The sequence below is a fragment of the Camellia sinensis genome, chromosome 1 (assembly GCF_055761805.1).
Source record: "Camellia sinensis isolate YWXY chromosome 1, ASM5576180v1, whole genome shotgun sequence".
NCBI lineage: Eukaryota > Viridiplantae > Streptophyta > Magnoliopsida > Ericales > Theaceae > Camellia > Camellia sinensis.
Genome location: NC_138961.1, coordinates 83,711,756 through 83,727,946, shown reverse-complemented (window position 1 = coordinate 83,727,946; position 16,191 = coordinate 83,711,756).

Here is a 16,191-nt window from a genome sequence, read left to right as displayed (position 1 = left end):
TAATTGAAGGAATACGAGTGAAACCAAGTTGGATTCTTCAAAGCATGCAAGTAAAGCTTCATGTATGTGTAAATGTTTGGAAATTGAACTCAAAACTTCGTAAATTATGCATGCATGCATGAACTATTCACAAATTCCTTAATCTAGGCTCAATTCTCATGTTTAACCACTTTAATCTCTTGAATTCTTACACTAATGTCTTGAATACAAAGCTTAAGGACATAATTCTTAGGAGATTTGGAGAGTTGGTCAAGATTATCAATAAACCTTAAGAAATGAGAACTCTAGGTAAAGCTTCCAAAACATGCACAATTGAAGGAATACAAGTGAAACCAAGTTGGATTCTTCAAAGTATACAAGTAAAGCTTCATGCATGTGTAAATGTTTAGAAATTGAACTCAAAACTTCATGAATTATGCATGCATGCATGAACTATTCCCAAATTCTTTAATCTGGGCTCAATTCTCATGTTTAACCACTTTAATCTCTTGAATTCTTACACTAATGTCTTGAATATAAAGCTTAAGGACATGATTCTTACCTAGAGTTCTCATTTCTTTAAGGTTTAGTGATAATCTTGAGCAACTCGCCAAATCTCCTAACAATTTCCTTCCGAACCTCAAGCTTTGACCTCAATCTCTCTTGGTCTCTTTCTCTCTCACATTTTTGCTCTCAAGGATGACAAAATGAGAGTGTTTTGTAATCTAGAAGCCTTATATAGGCTTGTTTTAGTGTTGGCTAATCAAGCTTGGTTTAAACTAATCAAATTGTCATTATTAATTCTAATTATTTGGTTCCAAATTAGATTTCAATTAAACTTACTATAAATTTTCAAAAATTTCAAATAACACATAAACCGAGTCAATTTCGTGATCAGATGCTGATAAGGCCTTCAATTCACATATCGAATTAGAAATACAGACATATATTCCTTCTATGAATAGATATAAACACAATTCACACATTTATTGCATAATTAACACATGATTTCTCCTTAATTACTCATTAAGCATTCTTAATTAAAGATTATAGGCTAATCACGGATCGGGGTTGTTACACACATTCTGCATCAACCAATAGTAGAGAAGGTTGTTCGAGGAAGCATAAAAGAAAATTAAAAAAGAGTGATTATGCGAGGCAAACACAGAAGTTGCATTCAGAATCGAGGTATGATTTGGGGCTAATAGGCTCAATTTGGTCCTAGCATATTTGATTTCGGAGAATCAAAATGCTTTTGTGATGGGTAGATTAATTTCGGATGTTGTGTTGCTCGACCATGAACTGATTGAATACAATACATAAAAGAGAGAGTTTTTGCACTATTATTGAAAAATTTGTTTGGTTTTCCTGTTTTTTTGAAAATTGATTTTTATTTTTCGTGATTTTTTATTTTTAGTGAATTTTTTTTAATATTTTATGTAATTTTTTATTTTTATTTTCTAGATATATCTAATGTGGATACATTTAAAAAGTATAATATTTGTAGAATCGTTTTTAAAAAAAAAATAAATCACCAAATACAAAAAAAAATATAAAAAAAAAGTACGAAAATTCAATACATTTTTGTATTTTATCATGTTTTCAATGAATTTTTAAAATATTTTTATAAAAATTTTATACTTTTAAAGTATATTAAGATTAGGTAGATTTAAAAAGTAAAAAAAATGGATTAAGATATTTAAAAAAATACTAAAAATACAAATTAAAAAACTCATAAAATTATCTTTAAAAACTCTAAATCAAACAGATATATACATAAAATTAAATTTCCAACACATTTTGTGCATGACACGAATATAAAATTAGTATATATTGTAAATTGTAAAGAAAAAAATTATTTTTTTTAGATTAAAAAAAATTAAAAAAAAAAAAAAAAAAGAGTTGGTGAGCATCTTTTCAACAAAACAAAAAACGCACGATTGATTGGTACTTTATTGGGTTTGTTGTCAATATTTTAGGTAAATCTTAAACGGAAAATAAGGTAACAGTGGGATTTGGAGCACAAATTACAAATGATTGGAAACTTTTACAAAAAAGGGAAAATCACTACACACTTAAAAAAAAAAAAAACAAATGTGGAAGGTTGCAATTTATGAAAGGGCAAATTATTAATACCCCTTTAAGTTTGACTAAAATATAGATTTTCTCTTGAGATTTGAGAAAATACATTTCGCCTGCAAATTTAAATTTCAAGAGATAATTTTTAATTTTTCAAACCTCAAAAAAAAAAAATCGTATTTTAATTAAATTTCAAGTGTTGATAATTTGCCATTCATGAAAATGTCCTTGTCTTTCTCATTATTCCCTTTCTCTCCTTTCCCTCCAGGCCACAAGCTCTTCTTTCACTCATTACTATTATAAGTTTTTGTTTGGTACAAGTGTTATTTATAAATGCAAAGTGTATGCACAGGCGCAATGTGCACGGTGCATGTGATAAGTTATAGACAATTTTACATAAGCTCGTTTGCTATAATTTATTATAAAATAAAAATGAGTTAATTATTTAAAAATTCTATTTATAAATGTTATGATAGTTTAGATCTTATTTAAGATTTTTTATATCAATAAGTCATATTTAGTAAAATTGAGAATATTATCAGTTTTTTTAAAATTTTAAAATTAAGAATATTATAAATTTTGCATAATAATATTTCAAATAATTGTTTCATTAATTGATAAAAAAATAGACCATGAGATTAAACGTTTTTGCCATTCTACTTACTGATTTGATTCAACTATCCAATAAAATTTAGAATATTATCAATTTTTTTTCAGTTTTAAAGCTAATAACATTATTTGGTTTTTTTTAAAAGCTATTTTTTTTTGCACATTAATGTTCTATCATTATACTCTTTTATAGATACAAAATTTTTAGTTTTGCACAAAAAAATCATTTAGTTTTTTCAATTTTTTTTTTTAAAAAAAAACATTAAGCATGTTTGTTTTCAATTTTTTGAAAACATTTTTCAAAAAATTTTACTTTTTTATTTTTCATATATATTTTTTATTTTTACTGAATTTTTTTAATAGTTTAAGTAATTTTTAAAATTTTTAGACACACCTAACATAAATACACTTAAAAAGTACAATTTTCGTGAAAAAAATCTTTAAAAAATTTACTAAATACCAAAAATACAAAAATTCAGTATATTTTTCATTTTTTTTGTATTTATTAATTTTTTTAATTTTTTTTTTTACGAATATTTTACTTTTTAGATACATCTAAGTAAAGTGCACCTAAAAAAATAAAAAAATGCTTAAAATTTAAAAAATATTCACTAAAAACAAAAAAACAAGAAAAACAAAAAAACTTAATTTTCAAAAACTGAAACCAAAAACACTGATTAGTTTTTTTTTTCACATAAATTTTTTTTTTTTTTCAATTTGAAAGTTGATATTTTAAAGTTTTGAAAATCAAAATAAATGTTAAATTATCATGTTCCTTTATAGATAATCATAAGTGATGAACAATCATTATTTGAAAGGTAATTTCGACTATTAAAAATTTAATGAGACTTAAAAGTTCAAAAAATCTTAGTTAGAACTTAATGGAATATAAATTCATAAATTATGATTTGTGTATAAATACCCCAATAAAAATTGATAATCACAAAGTGAAAGTTAAAAATACCTTTTTATTAGCTTTTAGATAATCAATTTTTTCTAACTTATTTAAATTATATTTACCTAATAAACTATAAATAAAAGTTACATCAAACAATTTAATACGTACTTTAAAAAAAAAAAAAATTCACAAATAGCTCTATAATTTACACGTGCCTGGGATATAATTTAATTAAAACTTAACAATTGTGCAAGTGGGAACATCTATTTGGGCCGGCTGATTTCGAATTGAAGAAAAAGAAAGGGTTATGCTTCCGACTCCAGAAGCGCCTCTGGTGACGTGCCAGTCTTTTATTGGTTGAAAACAAAAAAAAAGAAAAAAAAAGAAAAATAATTTTTTTGCGCCAATCACAGCCGATCCCAGCACCCCCACTGAGGTCCGAAGCATTTTTCAAAAAGAGATCCAAGTCCTTATTGACTAGTCCATTTCCATTGGTTCTGTTATCAATATTGGATACACCAAAAGACAAATAACAAACATCAGAAGAACAAGAACAACTGGCATTAGTTTGTCTTTTCTGGGAGAAGCCAGTGAAGTCCCCCTTTTTTTATTATTATTATTATTATTATTATTATTATTTTTTTCAAATTATAAAATTTGTCAGTTATTGTGTAATTTCGTAAGCAATTTCTTCCACTTTGAAAGTCTTTGATAGAATAGAAGTAGATGTGTGGTTCTTTGCAAATCAAAATATGAAGCCAAAAAAACAACATACACGCTCCTCCTTCACTGCACCCACAGAAGCTGCCACAAATTTAATACAAATTCAAAATCAGTGTTTACGTTTTTTCCCGGGCTGTGTTTGGGTGCATTTAAGATGAGATTCCCCCTCCCCCCCCAAAATATATATATATATATATTTAAATCTTAATAGATAGACTTATTATTATTATAATAAGTCTTATGATAATTAACGATATTTTTTTTTTATCAAATACTATTAAAAAATATCACTAATTATTTATTTTTAATGACAATTTGAAAATTGCAATAAAATGTCACTAATTATAAGTTTTAGAGATAGTTCAAAAAAATCATTATAAAAAAAGTCATTAATTTTCAACTTTCAGTAACAGTTTGAAAAATTCGTCACAGAAAAACGTAAGTAATTATAAGGTTTAGCGACAATTTATAAAAATTGTGACAAAAAGTTAATTTTTAGCGACATATGCAAAAAACTGTCACAAAAAGTTATTTTTAGTGACAACTTTACTGGAATTTATTTTTAGTAGGACTTAATGAGAATTAAATTTAACTATTAAGACCTATTAGTAGTTTATCGGGAAAAAAAAGAGGAAAAATTATAAATACATGTTCTGAAAAATATATCCCACTCCTTCAAAATTTTAATTCCATAATAAATGACCCTTTTCATCAATGAATGGTTATGTCAATTAACAATTTTTAATGATGTCAGAAATATATTTTAATTAATAGTTATAATAATTTTATTATTATATAGGTGAGTAGTTATAATTTTTTTTATGAGAGAGAGAGAGAGAGAGAATATCTCTGTATATTTCAAATGAATAAATTATGAGTGAATACAAGACTCCTTTATATAGGAGAAGAAGAAGCTAATATGGTAATAACACAATATGGTAAGAAACTAATATGGTAAATATGATAGACAGAATATATAGTTACTATATTTAACACCCCCTCAAACTCAAGTAGACATACTAACTTTAGTTTGGAGAGAGAAACTAAAACATGAAATAAAACTAAAATAAAAGGAAAATAGATTGCAAAGTGCGAACAGGAACGTAATGTGCTTGAGATAGATCAGAGGCTTGAGTTAATGTTGGGAGACAGTTTATGGTCGTGTTGGATCGTTGTAGGAACTGGTCGAAACTAATACCAGGACAGTTTAAGATCATGCCGAATCGTTGTAAGAACTAACTGGAACCAATTTTTGGGACAGTTTACAGGGTCATACCGAATTGTTGTAGGAACTGACCGGAATCAATGCTGAGAAAGTTTACGAGGTCATGCAGTGCCGTTGTGGAAACTGACCGGAATCAATATCGGGACAGTTTACGGGGTCATGCCGGCCTGTTGTCAGAACTGACTGGAATCAATGTCGAGATAGTTTACGGGGTCATGCTGGATTGTTATAGGAACTGACCAGAATCAATGTCAGGACAGTTTATGGGGTCATACCAGACCATTGTAAGAACTGACCGGAATCAATGTCGAGACCCTTTACGGGATCATGTCGGACCATTGTAAAGACTGGATGCTGAACTAGCACGCGTGACACACACATAGCTTATGACATGATACTAAACGATGATGGCAATAGATGACTGAGTACGCTAGGGGGCAGCATGGATCGTGCATTAGGAGGAAACTTTGGTGGTGTGCTAAGGGGCGGCTTGGGTTATGTGTCAAAGAGGGCTGCTTAGATGGTGCGCCAGGGACGACTTTGGTGGTGCGCCAATGGGCAACTTAGGTTGTGCACTAGAGAGGGTGACTTGGATTGTATGCTAGAGGGAGAGGCTTGGGTGGTATGCCATGGGACGACTTGAGTGGTGTGCCACAGGGAGCGGCTTGAGTTATGCACCACAAGGGCAGCTTAACTGGTTTGCATAGTGTATGACCATGTTCACCATGATATAAGTATAATATGCCCCCTTAAACTCAAATAGGTTGGAAGATAGAAATCTATTTGAGGTTGAAACAGAGGGAAATACAAAGTGGAGTAGAAACACAAAAAAAAAAAAAAAAAAAAGATTGTGAGTAAAAAAAATATGATAGAGATATCTGGAGTTGGAATAAACCAGCTGACAAAAGAAGAAATTACCACAAAGTGATACTGACAGGAACATATGACAGTGGAAGGGGTTGAGGTCCGACGGGTGGCCAAGGCAAGGCTGCTGCTCGTCAGTGAAGCGAAATTACTAAGTGCTTAATCTAGTTCTGATACCATGCTATGAGAGAGAGAGAGAGAATATCTCTGTATATTTCAAATGAATAAATTATGAGTGAATTACAAAACTCCTTTCTATAGGAGAAGGAGAAGGATAAGGAGAATCTAATATGATAATATACAATATAGTAATAACACAATATGATAATAAGCTAATATGGTAAGTATGATAGACTGAATGTATACTTATTATATTTAATATTTTTTTTATTAATTTTATTAAATAAAAAAATTTGATAAAAAAAATTTATAATTTTTAAAATTACAAAAAATAATATATATTTTTAATAAATTTCAAAAGTTGTATTTATAATTTTTTTTTTTAAAAAAAAACCAAAGGTACCCTCAAACATAAATAACAAGTTGCCACCAGCGATGCATACATTAATTAACGAGGCGAGTGTGTGTCGTGTTGTGCATCTCATCATTCTTTGTCCCATTATACTTTTTTTTTTCCTTTAATTACTCCAAAGTTGTTAGGTAAAATACTTTCTAAAAGTATAAAAACAGTACAGTATATACTTTGACTAAGCTATAGGGGTTGGGTGAGTTGAGCCTAAAATAGTTACAAAAAGAGGAAATAAATTTTTTAATTTAATAAGATAAAATGTTAAATGTAAATTATAATTATTTTATTTTTTTTTTTACAAAAATTAAAAGATAAAAATTAAAAAATCAACTCACATCCCAAATGAAGCCTAACTAGTTTAGTTAATGTGCATTCTAATCATACTCTTAAATTAACTAATTTAAAAAAAATACTATAAATATAAATAAAAAAATATGATCTTTTCATGATATGATGTTTATGCATCTAATATTGACGTGCTATTTACAAATATTAATTTTTTAAAAATATATAATTAAATTATTTTTTTAAATAATATTTTTATGTGATTATGTTTTTTAAACAATGGGTTGGAACAATCATAGATATAGAGCAAGCAAAGATAGAGATCTCGCAACAGCAGGAAAATCTAGCTATACGTGGAGAGTGAAAATGAAAATGAAAAAATGCCTTTTGTGATGCAAAACATGTTGAAAGAAGAGAAAACCAATTTCACTAACAAAAATACATCATGTTGCCCTTTTACCTCCTCCATTGGAGATGTTCTAAGTAAAATTTCTAACATACAATTTTACCTATTAATGTCAATATGTGCTCCAAATTTACCAATCAAATCTCAATTATACAATGCATTCATGGTAATTTTTTGAGTAAATTATACTGTTGGTTCTTTAATTTGATCAAAATTTACTTTGGTTCTTATAATTTCAATTTGAATCATGCACTTTTAATTTTATTGCAATGTTGTTCTTTTGTTATTTGTCGTTAAAATTTTAAATAAAAAAAGACCACGTGTAATACTAGAGGAATCAAAGTAAATTCAAAAGAAACTATCCACTTGGGTCCATCTAATTTCACACGTGAATTTTTTTATTTAAAATGTTAATGGCTTAACGGAAGGACAACATTACCCAAGGATTAAGCGTCGCCGACCAACCAATAATTGTGATTAGCTAAGGTGGATTACAGAACAATGAAATGAATAAGCATATGTGAAAATAATTAATTAAATATGATACTAAAATGTACATCGGAAATTCTATTTATTTATAACAAAAAGGACCGTTGGGCCAATGTTTACAAAAATAAAAATAAAATAAAATAATTTGTACCAAACATATTTATAAATATTACAAAGTGCACTTGTGTGTCCATTTGATAGCCCTGCCCCCGAAACGAGTCATACATCTTCCTCTAATCGTTATTTTTAAAAAATTGGTAAACAACTTACAAGGATAGTGCAGAGTAGAGAGTATTATATTGAGAGCATAAGGATCATAAAATTATCATGAATAAATATTTAAATTAAAATTGATTATATCATAAACATTTCAGTCAAAATAAAAACGTTGTTCATAGCCGCTTCAGATAACAAATATTTATTTTAGAAGTCATATATGTAAAATTTTCTCATATAGATTGAGAGTCATACAAAATGAATGGTTTGAATCATCGAAACAGGACCTATGGTAAGGGCTATAGGCCTGTCAAGTTCTCTCATATTGAAATCTCAACATGAGAGAAGTGCATCTCAAAAATAAATATTAATTTTTTTTTTATTATTTTAGGACTTTGTCATCCAATCACCCAGAACTTTTGACATATTTGAAGACTTTATATAAAAATAATGATCAACCATATCAATTCAACAAATCATTCTCTCAGAACCAAAAACATCTAAATTACTGTCAACTATATGCCAACTTTCTATATATACTCATCGCAAAGACAAAAGATAAAATGTGACGCCCCAAAAATCGGGAATATCAAATAATATATTAACCATTAAATACAGGGTTTATCTAAGGTTACAAGAGTAGGAAACGTCACTAGTGAGTCCTTTGGAGAATAACCAAGCAAGATCCCAGGAAGGTCAGATTAGTCAAAATAGCCTCCCTTCAAAGTCCAACCACTTTAGATAGCAAAGCTACATTTTTGACAAATCTTGACAAGGTATTAACATAAGGCCTACATGAGTTGACAGGGTATAATGATAGGTTACAAATGTTATATATATACAAATTACAAAAATCATGTCTTAAATACAACAAGTGATCTATCACTTACAATCTCAAAACATGTTTAACATAACTAGTTCTTAACTCTCATAGGATAGCCATACGTCATCAAATACTTCAGCTTTGCCTTCGACCAGCCTAATAGTCTTCAATATCTGGCATGAAACGCCGTGAGCTTTGAATGCCCAGTAAACGCACACACACCCCGCCTCTTTTTCCCAATCCAATATATCATCATATTTATAGTAAGCAAGTAGTGAAGTATGATATTCAAGTCAATAATAGCAATTTCAATAATAGATGAAAGGAACGTGTCATTCAACTAGATAACAAGGTTATAATGTTAGTAGTTAGTATTCTAGAAATCCCCCAAAGAGATCTTATCCTCCCAACCACAAGAATTGGACACCGAACTATTTGGAACTCTCCTTTTTGCTGCTTTGTAGTAGAACTAACCTCGGATGCCTACCAACGGTTATATACCGCGTAGCGCCAACCGCAGGGCCTCAAAAGGGACAGCGAAAAGAAAAAGGTTTTATATCCAGAATCCAACCTTATCCTTCCAAAAAGTTTTATCCTTCTGAATGTCCCATCCAGACCTAACCTTATCTCACCAATCAAACCATCGCAAAGAGTCTGAATACGTCCGTTCCATTCTAGGGTTTACGCGACAACTGCTTGCGCAAGACTTAACCTTCAATTAAGGAGCACGTCCCATCAATCCATACATAACGCATTATCATCTCTTCATTATTCAAGTGATCGAAAACCCAATACCATCCTAATTAAGTTTTCCGTTTGGATCAATGTTTTAAGTCAAGTTAGAACAAACTCAACAAGATAATAATATCCACATAAGCATGAGCATCATTAAAATGAAGAAGATAAGGAACATAACCATAACACATGCAATATCATACCAAGACATGATCATAAACTAATAAGCATATTCATGAACATAAGAGCATAAAACACTCATGCAAAACTAAATTTCCAGATTCAGTACCATTTAAAGATTAAAATCAAAAGGGCTATTTTAGATTTTTACCGAACTTGGCCTTCCTATGGTTCGTAGAGAATTTAATCTATTTTTCAGAACATGTTTTGGAAATGTAATAGCTTTTCCAGATTTTTAGTTATTTAAGAAATGTTCCAGTGCTGTCCAAATTCGTTGACCGTTACGAAAATTGGAGTTTCTCACAAATTGCTCGCTCGTTTTCAATGAAACCAATTTTAGTTGGAATATAACTCCTTAAGGAAGATGTTGACAGAAAAATGAGGTCCAGAAGAGTTTTCTAAATTTTACTAGAATTTTCGAAAGTTGGATGTAAAACAGATTTTTCTGGCCCAGTTCTTGCAACAAGAAAGTTGGTGAGAAAAGAGGTCAACTAGGGAAAATTTTCCACTTATCTTGTGATGAAAACTTGCTAAATAATATGTATTAAACTCAAAAATTTAAGGTGAAGGTGTGCCCTTTGGAAATTTTGAGAGATTGATATGGAAAAAGGTAGTCTTATACCGATTAAGAGAAATAGAAAAAGGGTAAAATCAAGGCTCAACTCCTTTCATTTTTAACACAAGAATACCATTAGAAGACATCTGAAAATGTATGTTTAAAACTTCTAAGAGCATGTATTTGAAAAAGGAAAATAAAAGAGAGAGCTGTGTTGTGGCTTACTCAAATGCTTATGGAACTAGTTTTACAAGACTTGCTCTCTTTCTCCACAAGCTTACTCTCCACTCCTCTCCCTCTCTCTATGACATGTGAGTGTGTGGGTGTGGTGTTTGATGTTCAAATAGATGGAGGATGGTGGTGTATTTATAGGAAAAATGGTGTGAATTGTCTAAAATGTCCTTTGGTTGAAATGTAATGGAATTGAGTTGTATTTAGTTCAAATGAAATGGAATAGTGGATAATTAGGACCTTAATTATGTATTTACTTATGTTCTAGTTAGGCTTAAGTCTAATTTAATCCATTCTAGTTACAAGTACATTAGATATATACATGTATATATAGAATTGGTACCAAAGTCATAATTATTTCCATGATTCAATGGATTTGTCTCTAAAGTACAATGATTATAGCCTAGGAGGTATGATGGCTGGCCATGTGCTCAAGATTTTGGGGGATTTTCCTATTTACTTTGTGTACAAATTCCATAGATATTGTGTACAAAAAGATTTGATGAATAAGATATACAAATATATATATATATATACAATGGTACTAACTTGGGGTCAATTTGTGATTTAAGTAAAATATGAGGGCTAAGGCCTTAATTTATGAATTTGAACATTTATTTTAGAGTAGAATTTAACTAAGTTAGGGTTAGAGAATTTAATTCGGTTTGAATTTCTTGTTTCGAATGAAAAGGCTATCAACCGATGAGCGTGATAAAAATCGAAAAAACCTAGGGTTTTCAAATGGTAATTTTACGTTTATGGAGTCAATTAATTAGTATTAGGGTATTAGAATGATTTCTAAGTTATCAAAATCGATCAGGGTTTGTGAGTTTTCAGTTGGTGCATGTATTTTGATCCTAGGGTTAAAATTGCAATTAGTTAAGAAATTGAGCGATTTCAAAGAAAAAAATTAAAAGTAAGGGACTTAATAGGGTTTACAAAAGTTAGGGGTCTCACATAAAATGTGTAGTATGTTTCACCATTAATTCAACTAGAAGCAAAATATTAAATAAAGTGATTAAGAACAATAAAAATACCAATACCATACACAATTCCAAACCCAAAGGGCAATGCCCATAAATAAAAATAAAAAGTATAGAATTGATTTATGGCACAGAACTGTGTAGTCTTTGACATTTAACACTTAAATTTCAAAATATCTTCTTTCTTCCCTATGATATATCTTGGAAAACATGCAACAAAAATTAAATATAATAACTATATATTTTGTTTATATCATACATACCATATTATATTCATTATCATATTTAGAATTATCATACTTAGCTTTTTTCCTCCTATATAAAGGAGTCTTATATACATTGTTATATAATTATTCAACACAATATTCAATATAATATTCTCTCTTTCTTTCTCTTAGATATTGTAACATGGTATCAGAACTATAGGTTAAGTTCTTGGTGTTCTTCGCCTTACCGGTGGGTGACAACCTTGGCTTGTCTGCTCGCTGGACCTCAACCTATTCCATTGTCATATTTTTCTTTCAATATTGCTTCATGGTAATCTCTTTCTCTTTCTGCTAGTTTATTCCTACCGCAAATAACTCTATTATATATTTTTTTATTTGCAATCCTTTTGTGTGTGTGTGTGTATGTGTGCGCTTTTGCTCCACTTTGTCTTTCCCTATACTTTAACCTCAAATAGGTTTCTATCTTCAAACCTATTTGAGTTTGAGGGGGGGTATTATACCTATATCATGGTGAACATGGTTATACATCATGCAAATCACCTATGCCACCCCCCTGTGGCATACAACTCAAGCTGCTCCCTACGGCACATCACCCAAATTGTCCCTTGGCGCACCACCCAAGCCGTCCTCTCTGGCGCACAACCCAAGTCGCCCCCTCTATCGCATAATCGAAGCTGCCCCTTCTGGCACACAACCCAAGTTGCCCCTAGGCGCACTTTCTCATAAGTCACCCATTGGCGCACAATGTCATTTGTTGCCATCATCGTTCAGTACCACATCATAAGTTATGTGTGTGCCATGTTTGTTGGTTTAACATCTAGTTTTTCTACAACGGTCCGGTATGACCCTGTAAACTGTCCCGACATTGATTTGGTTAGTCACTACAACGGTCCAACATGACCCCTTATGTAGAGACCCTAATTTTTGAAAGTCCATTAAATCCCTAACCTTGAGTTTATTTCAATAAAGCCCTTGAATTTTTGCTTAATTACGTTTTAAACCCCCAAATCGGGAAACATCATGGATTAATTCGAGTAAACCCTAATCGATCCCGATAGATTAATAATCACCTTTAAAACCATATTATTAATTATTAGACCCTATCATTATATATTAATCACTCTAAAATCTTAATTCCCGATAACGCTGTTTTCGCTCGGTTTCTCACCCTTCTTTGCCCTTTAATTTAACGAGACCCGAATTTATTATCTTAACTATTTTCTAATGTTAGTATATTAATAACATATATCAAGGTTTCATAAATTTAGACTTGGTCCCTATATACTTCTATTTTATTTCATTCCAACCCTTAATTGTAATATTTTATTAATTAATGTACTTGTGCCTATTATATTATGTTTATAAATATAAATATCTTATATATATATATATATATATTTCTTGGAGCCCAAGTAGCTAGTCATGTGAGGGTTGAAATGGCCTTGATGGCATTGATGGACAACTTTGACAAATTACACCTATAAAATTTGGCTCCTAAGAAACCTTCCAATCCTTTCTCTATATATGCACACTTCTCCCCTTCATTTTACACAATTTTCAGCCATGCACTAGAGGAATACGAGAGAGTGATCTTGGAAAAGAGAGAGAGAGAGGAGAAGAAGAAAAGGAAGAATTGTGTTGAGTATTATACAACAAAAGGTAAACCTACATCACCTCTTCTCTCAAGTTCTTTTACCACTTGTTTTTCCCCTCCTAATACATGCTATTTGTATATGTATGTTGTATTATAGGCCTACACTCTTGTATAAATGTGTATTAATCCAGAAATGATGTGTTTCTCTTTCTTTCTTAAATTTCCAACTGCAAATCTTTTCCCTTTCTTGAATTTATTTTCCTATCAAGACTCCATAAACTCAAAATCCGTTTTTATGGTGTAATATTTGGTATGTCTAGAGTATTTGATAATTTTGGTAGGACCTAAGGATGTACTTTTATAACCTAAACAATTTTTCTAAGTTTGTTACTCATAGAACCAGAAAATAGTCAACTTTCTCTATTTTTATAAAATTTCAGAAAAATAATATTGAGTCCACTTTTATGTCAAAATCTTAATCTTGGTGTTATATTTTAACTAAAATTTGTTTGAGCTCAAGGGAGTGTGGGGTTCGAGAGAAAAACCGATTTGCGTAACTGTCAACGAATCTGGACAGATCTTGGTAATTCTGAGTTATCTTAAAATCTAAAATATCTATCATATTTTCGTAAATTGAGTTTGAAACTAGACGTATTTATCTACAAACTCACATGAGGCTAGGTACTTAGGGCCAATAAAAGTATTTTTTTCATAATTATTTTCAAACTGGTTCAAATCTAAAAATCTGAAAATTTGTGTTAATATGCTCTTATTTGGTTTGCAACTCTTATATTCTAAGTTTCTTGAATGTTTTAGTCTCGATATGTAATCTATGATAAATTGTGAATTTGTTTTACCATGAATAAATTACTTGTTCTTTAGTTTGGATTCGTAATTACACTAACCATGCTTTGCTATAACTGAGAACATAATGCACTTAATAAAGGGGAAATCAAATGGGATGGTAATGGGTTGCGATCATTGTATTAAATTTTATTAAATAATGAACGATGGAATCAAGAGTATGATATAGTGGAATGTGTTCCATTTTTGTGAAGTCTTGCACAAGTGTGTTTCCAAACCCTAACATGGCACAAGAGGTATTTTGACTGCTCAACGGAAATGGGAAGCATAAGGGTGGCAGTGAGGGTCTCACATAGGGAGAGTATCCCTGGAAGCCCGTTCCCTTGGGGCAGACCGTGATGTCACCACTCGGGTATGTAACCTAGGTGCGTGGGCATCATTGGTAATTGTGTGGTAAGCGACGCACCGGTGGTTATGTGGTAAGCGACGCATTGGTGTTGTATTAACTAAGGGGGAGTCAGAATTGCCCGTGGCCAGTGTTAGTGGTTGGATAGGAACGACATTCCGTGGGAGGTTGCCTAGAACTAACTAAAATTGACTATTATTCATGAGAACTGAAATTTAATTATAAGCTCTGCTTAATTATTGATTGCGCTATATGTTATGATCATGCTGTTATGTTACTTGTGTATTTGGAATGGGAAAAGGGTCGGGGTGTGTGTGTTTACTGGGCATTCCAAGCTCATGGCGTTTTATGCCATGTGAAGGTGAGTTTTACACCGAGAACGGAACCCTTAAAAGCTTTGCGGAACCATGGCTACCTTAGAGATTATATTTTATATTTCCTGTATTTTGGATAATCTTTTTGTATCAAGGAACTGATCTGTATTTAAAGACTTGAAGAATTTTATCTGTAACTATTATTAATATTTTCTTTTAGTATAATTATTTGTGTTTTGTGCTTAAAAATGATGGGTATCCGCTAGTTAAATCCCGGTGTATTGTTGTATTATATTATCAAAATTTGGGGCGTCACACCTTAAATTGTTCTGATATTGATTCCGGTCAATTCCTACAACGGTCTAGCATGACTTCGTAAACTGTCCCGACATTGGTTCTGGTTAGTTCCTACAATGGTCTAGCATGACCTTAAACTATTCTAACATTAGTTCTGACCAATTTCTACAACGGTTTGGCAAGACCATAAACTATCTCCCGACATTAGCTCCGGCCTCTGATCTATCTCAAGCACCTTTGTGCATCCATCTGGACTTTGAAATCTATTTGTCTTGGATCTATCCATATTTTATTTTATTTCTAGTTTTATTTCATGTTTTAGTTTCTCTCTCCAAACTCAAGTTGGTATCGCTACTTGAGTTTGAGGTGGGTGTTAAATATAGTAACTATATATTCTGTCTATCATACATGCCATATTATATTCATTATGATATTTAGGATTACCATACTTAGGTTTCTCTCCTCCTATATAAAGGAGTCTTATATACATTGTTACATAATTATTCAACACAATATTCAATATAATATTCTCTCTTTCTTTCTTCTGTAACGACAAAATTGTAGGAAAAGCTTAAACTATTTCAAATATATTCTACAATAAACAAACTTTTCAAAGACTCCACTCGATGACAACCTTGGTAAATAGTAATTGCAAAATTAGACTAGTAAAAAGTTAAAAAAAAAAATCATATATAAGCAAAATAAATCAATCATATCAAAGCATATCACATGAGCTATG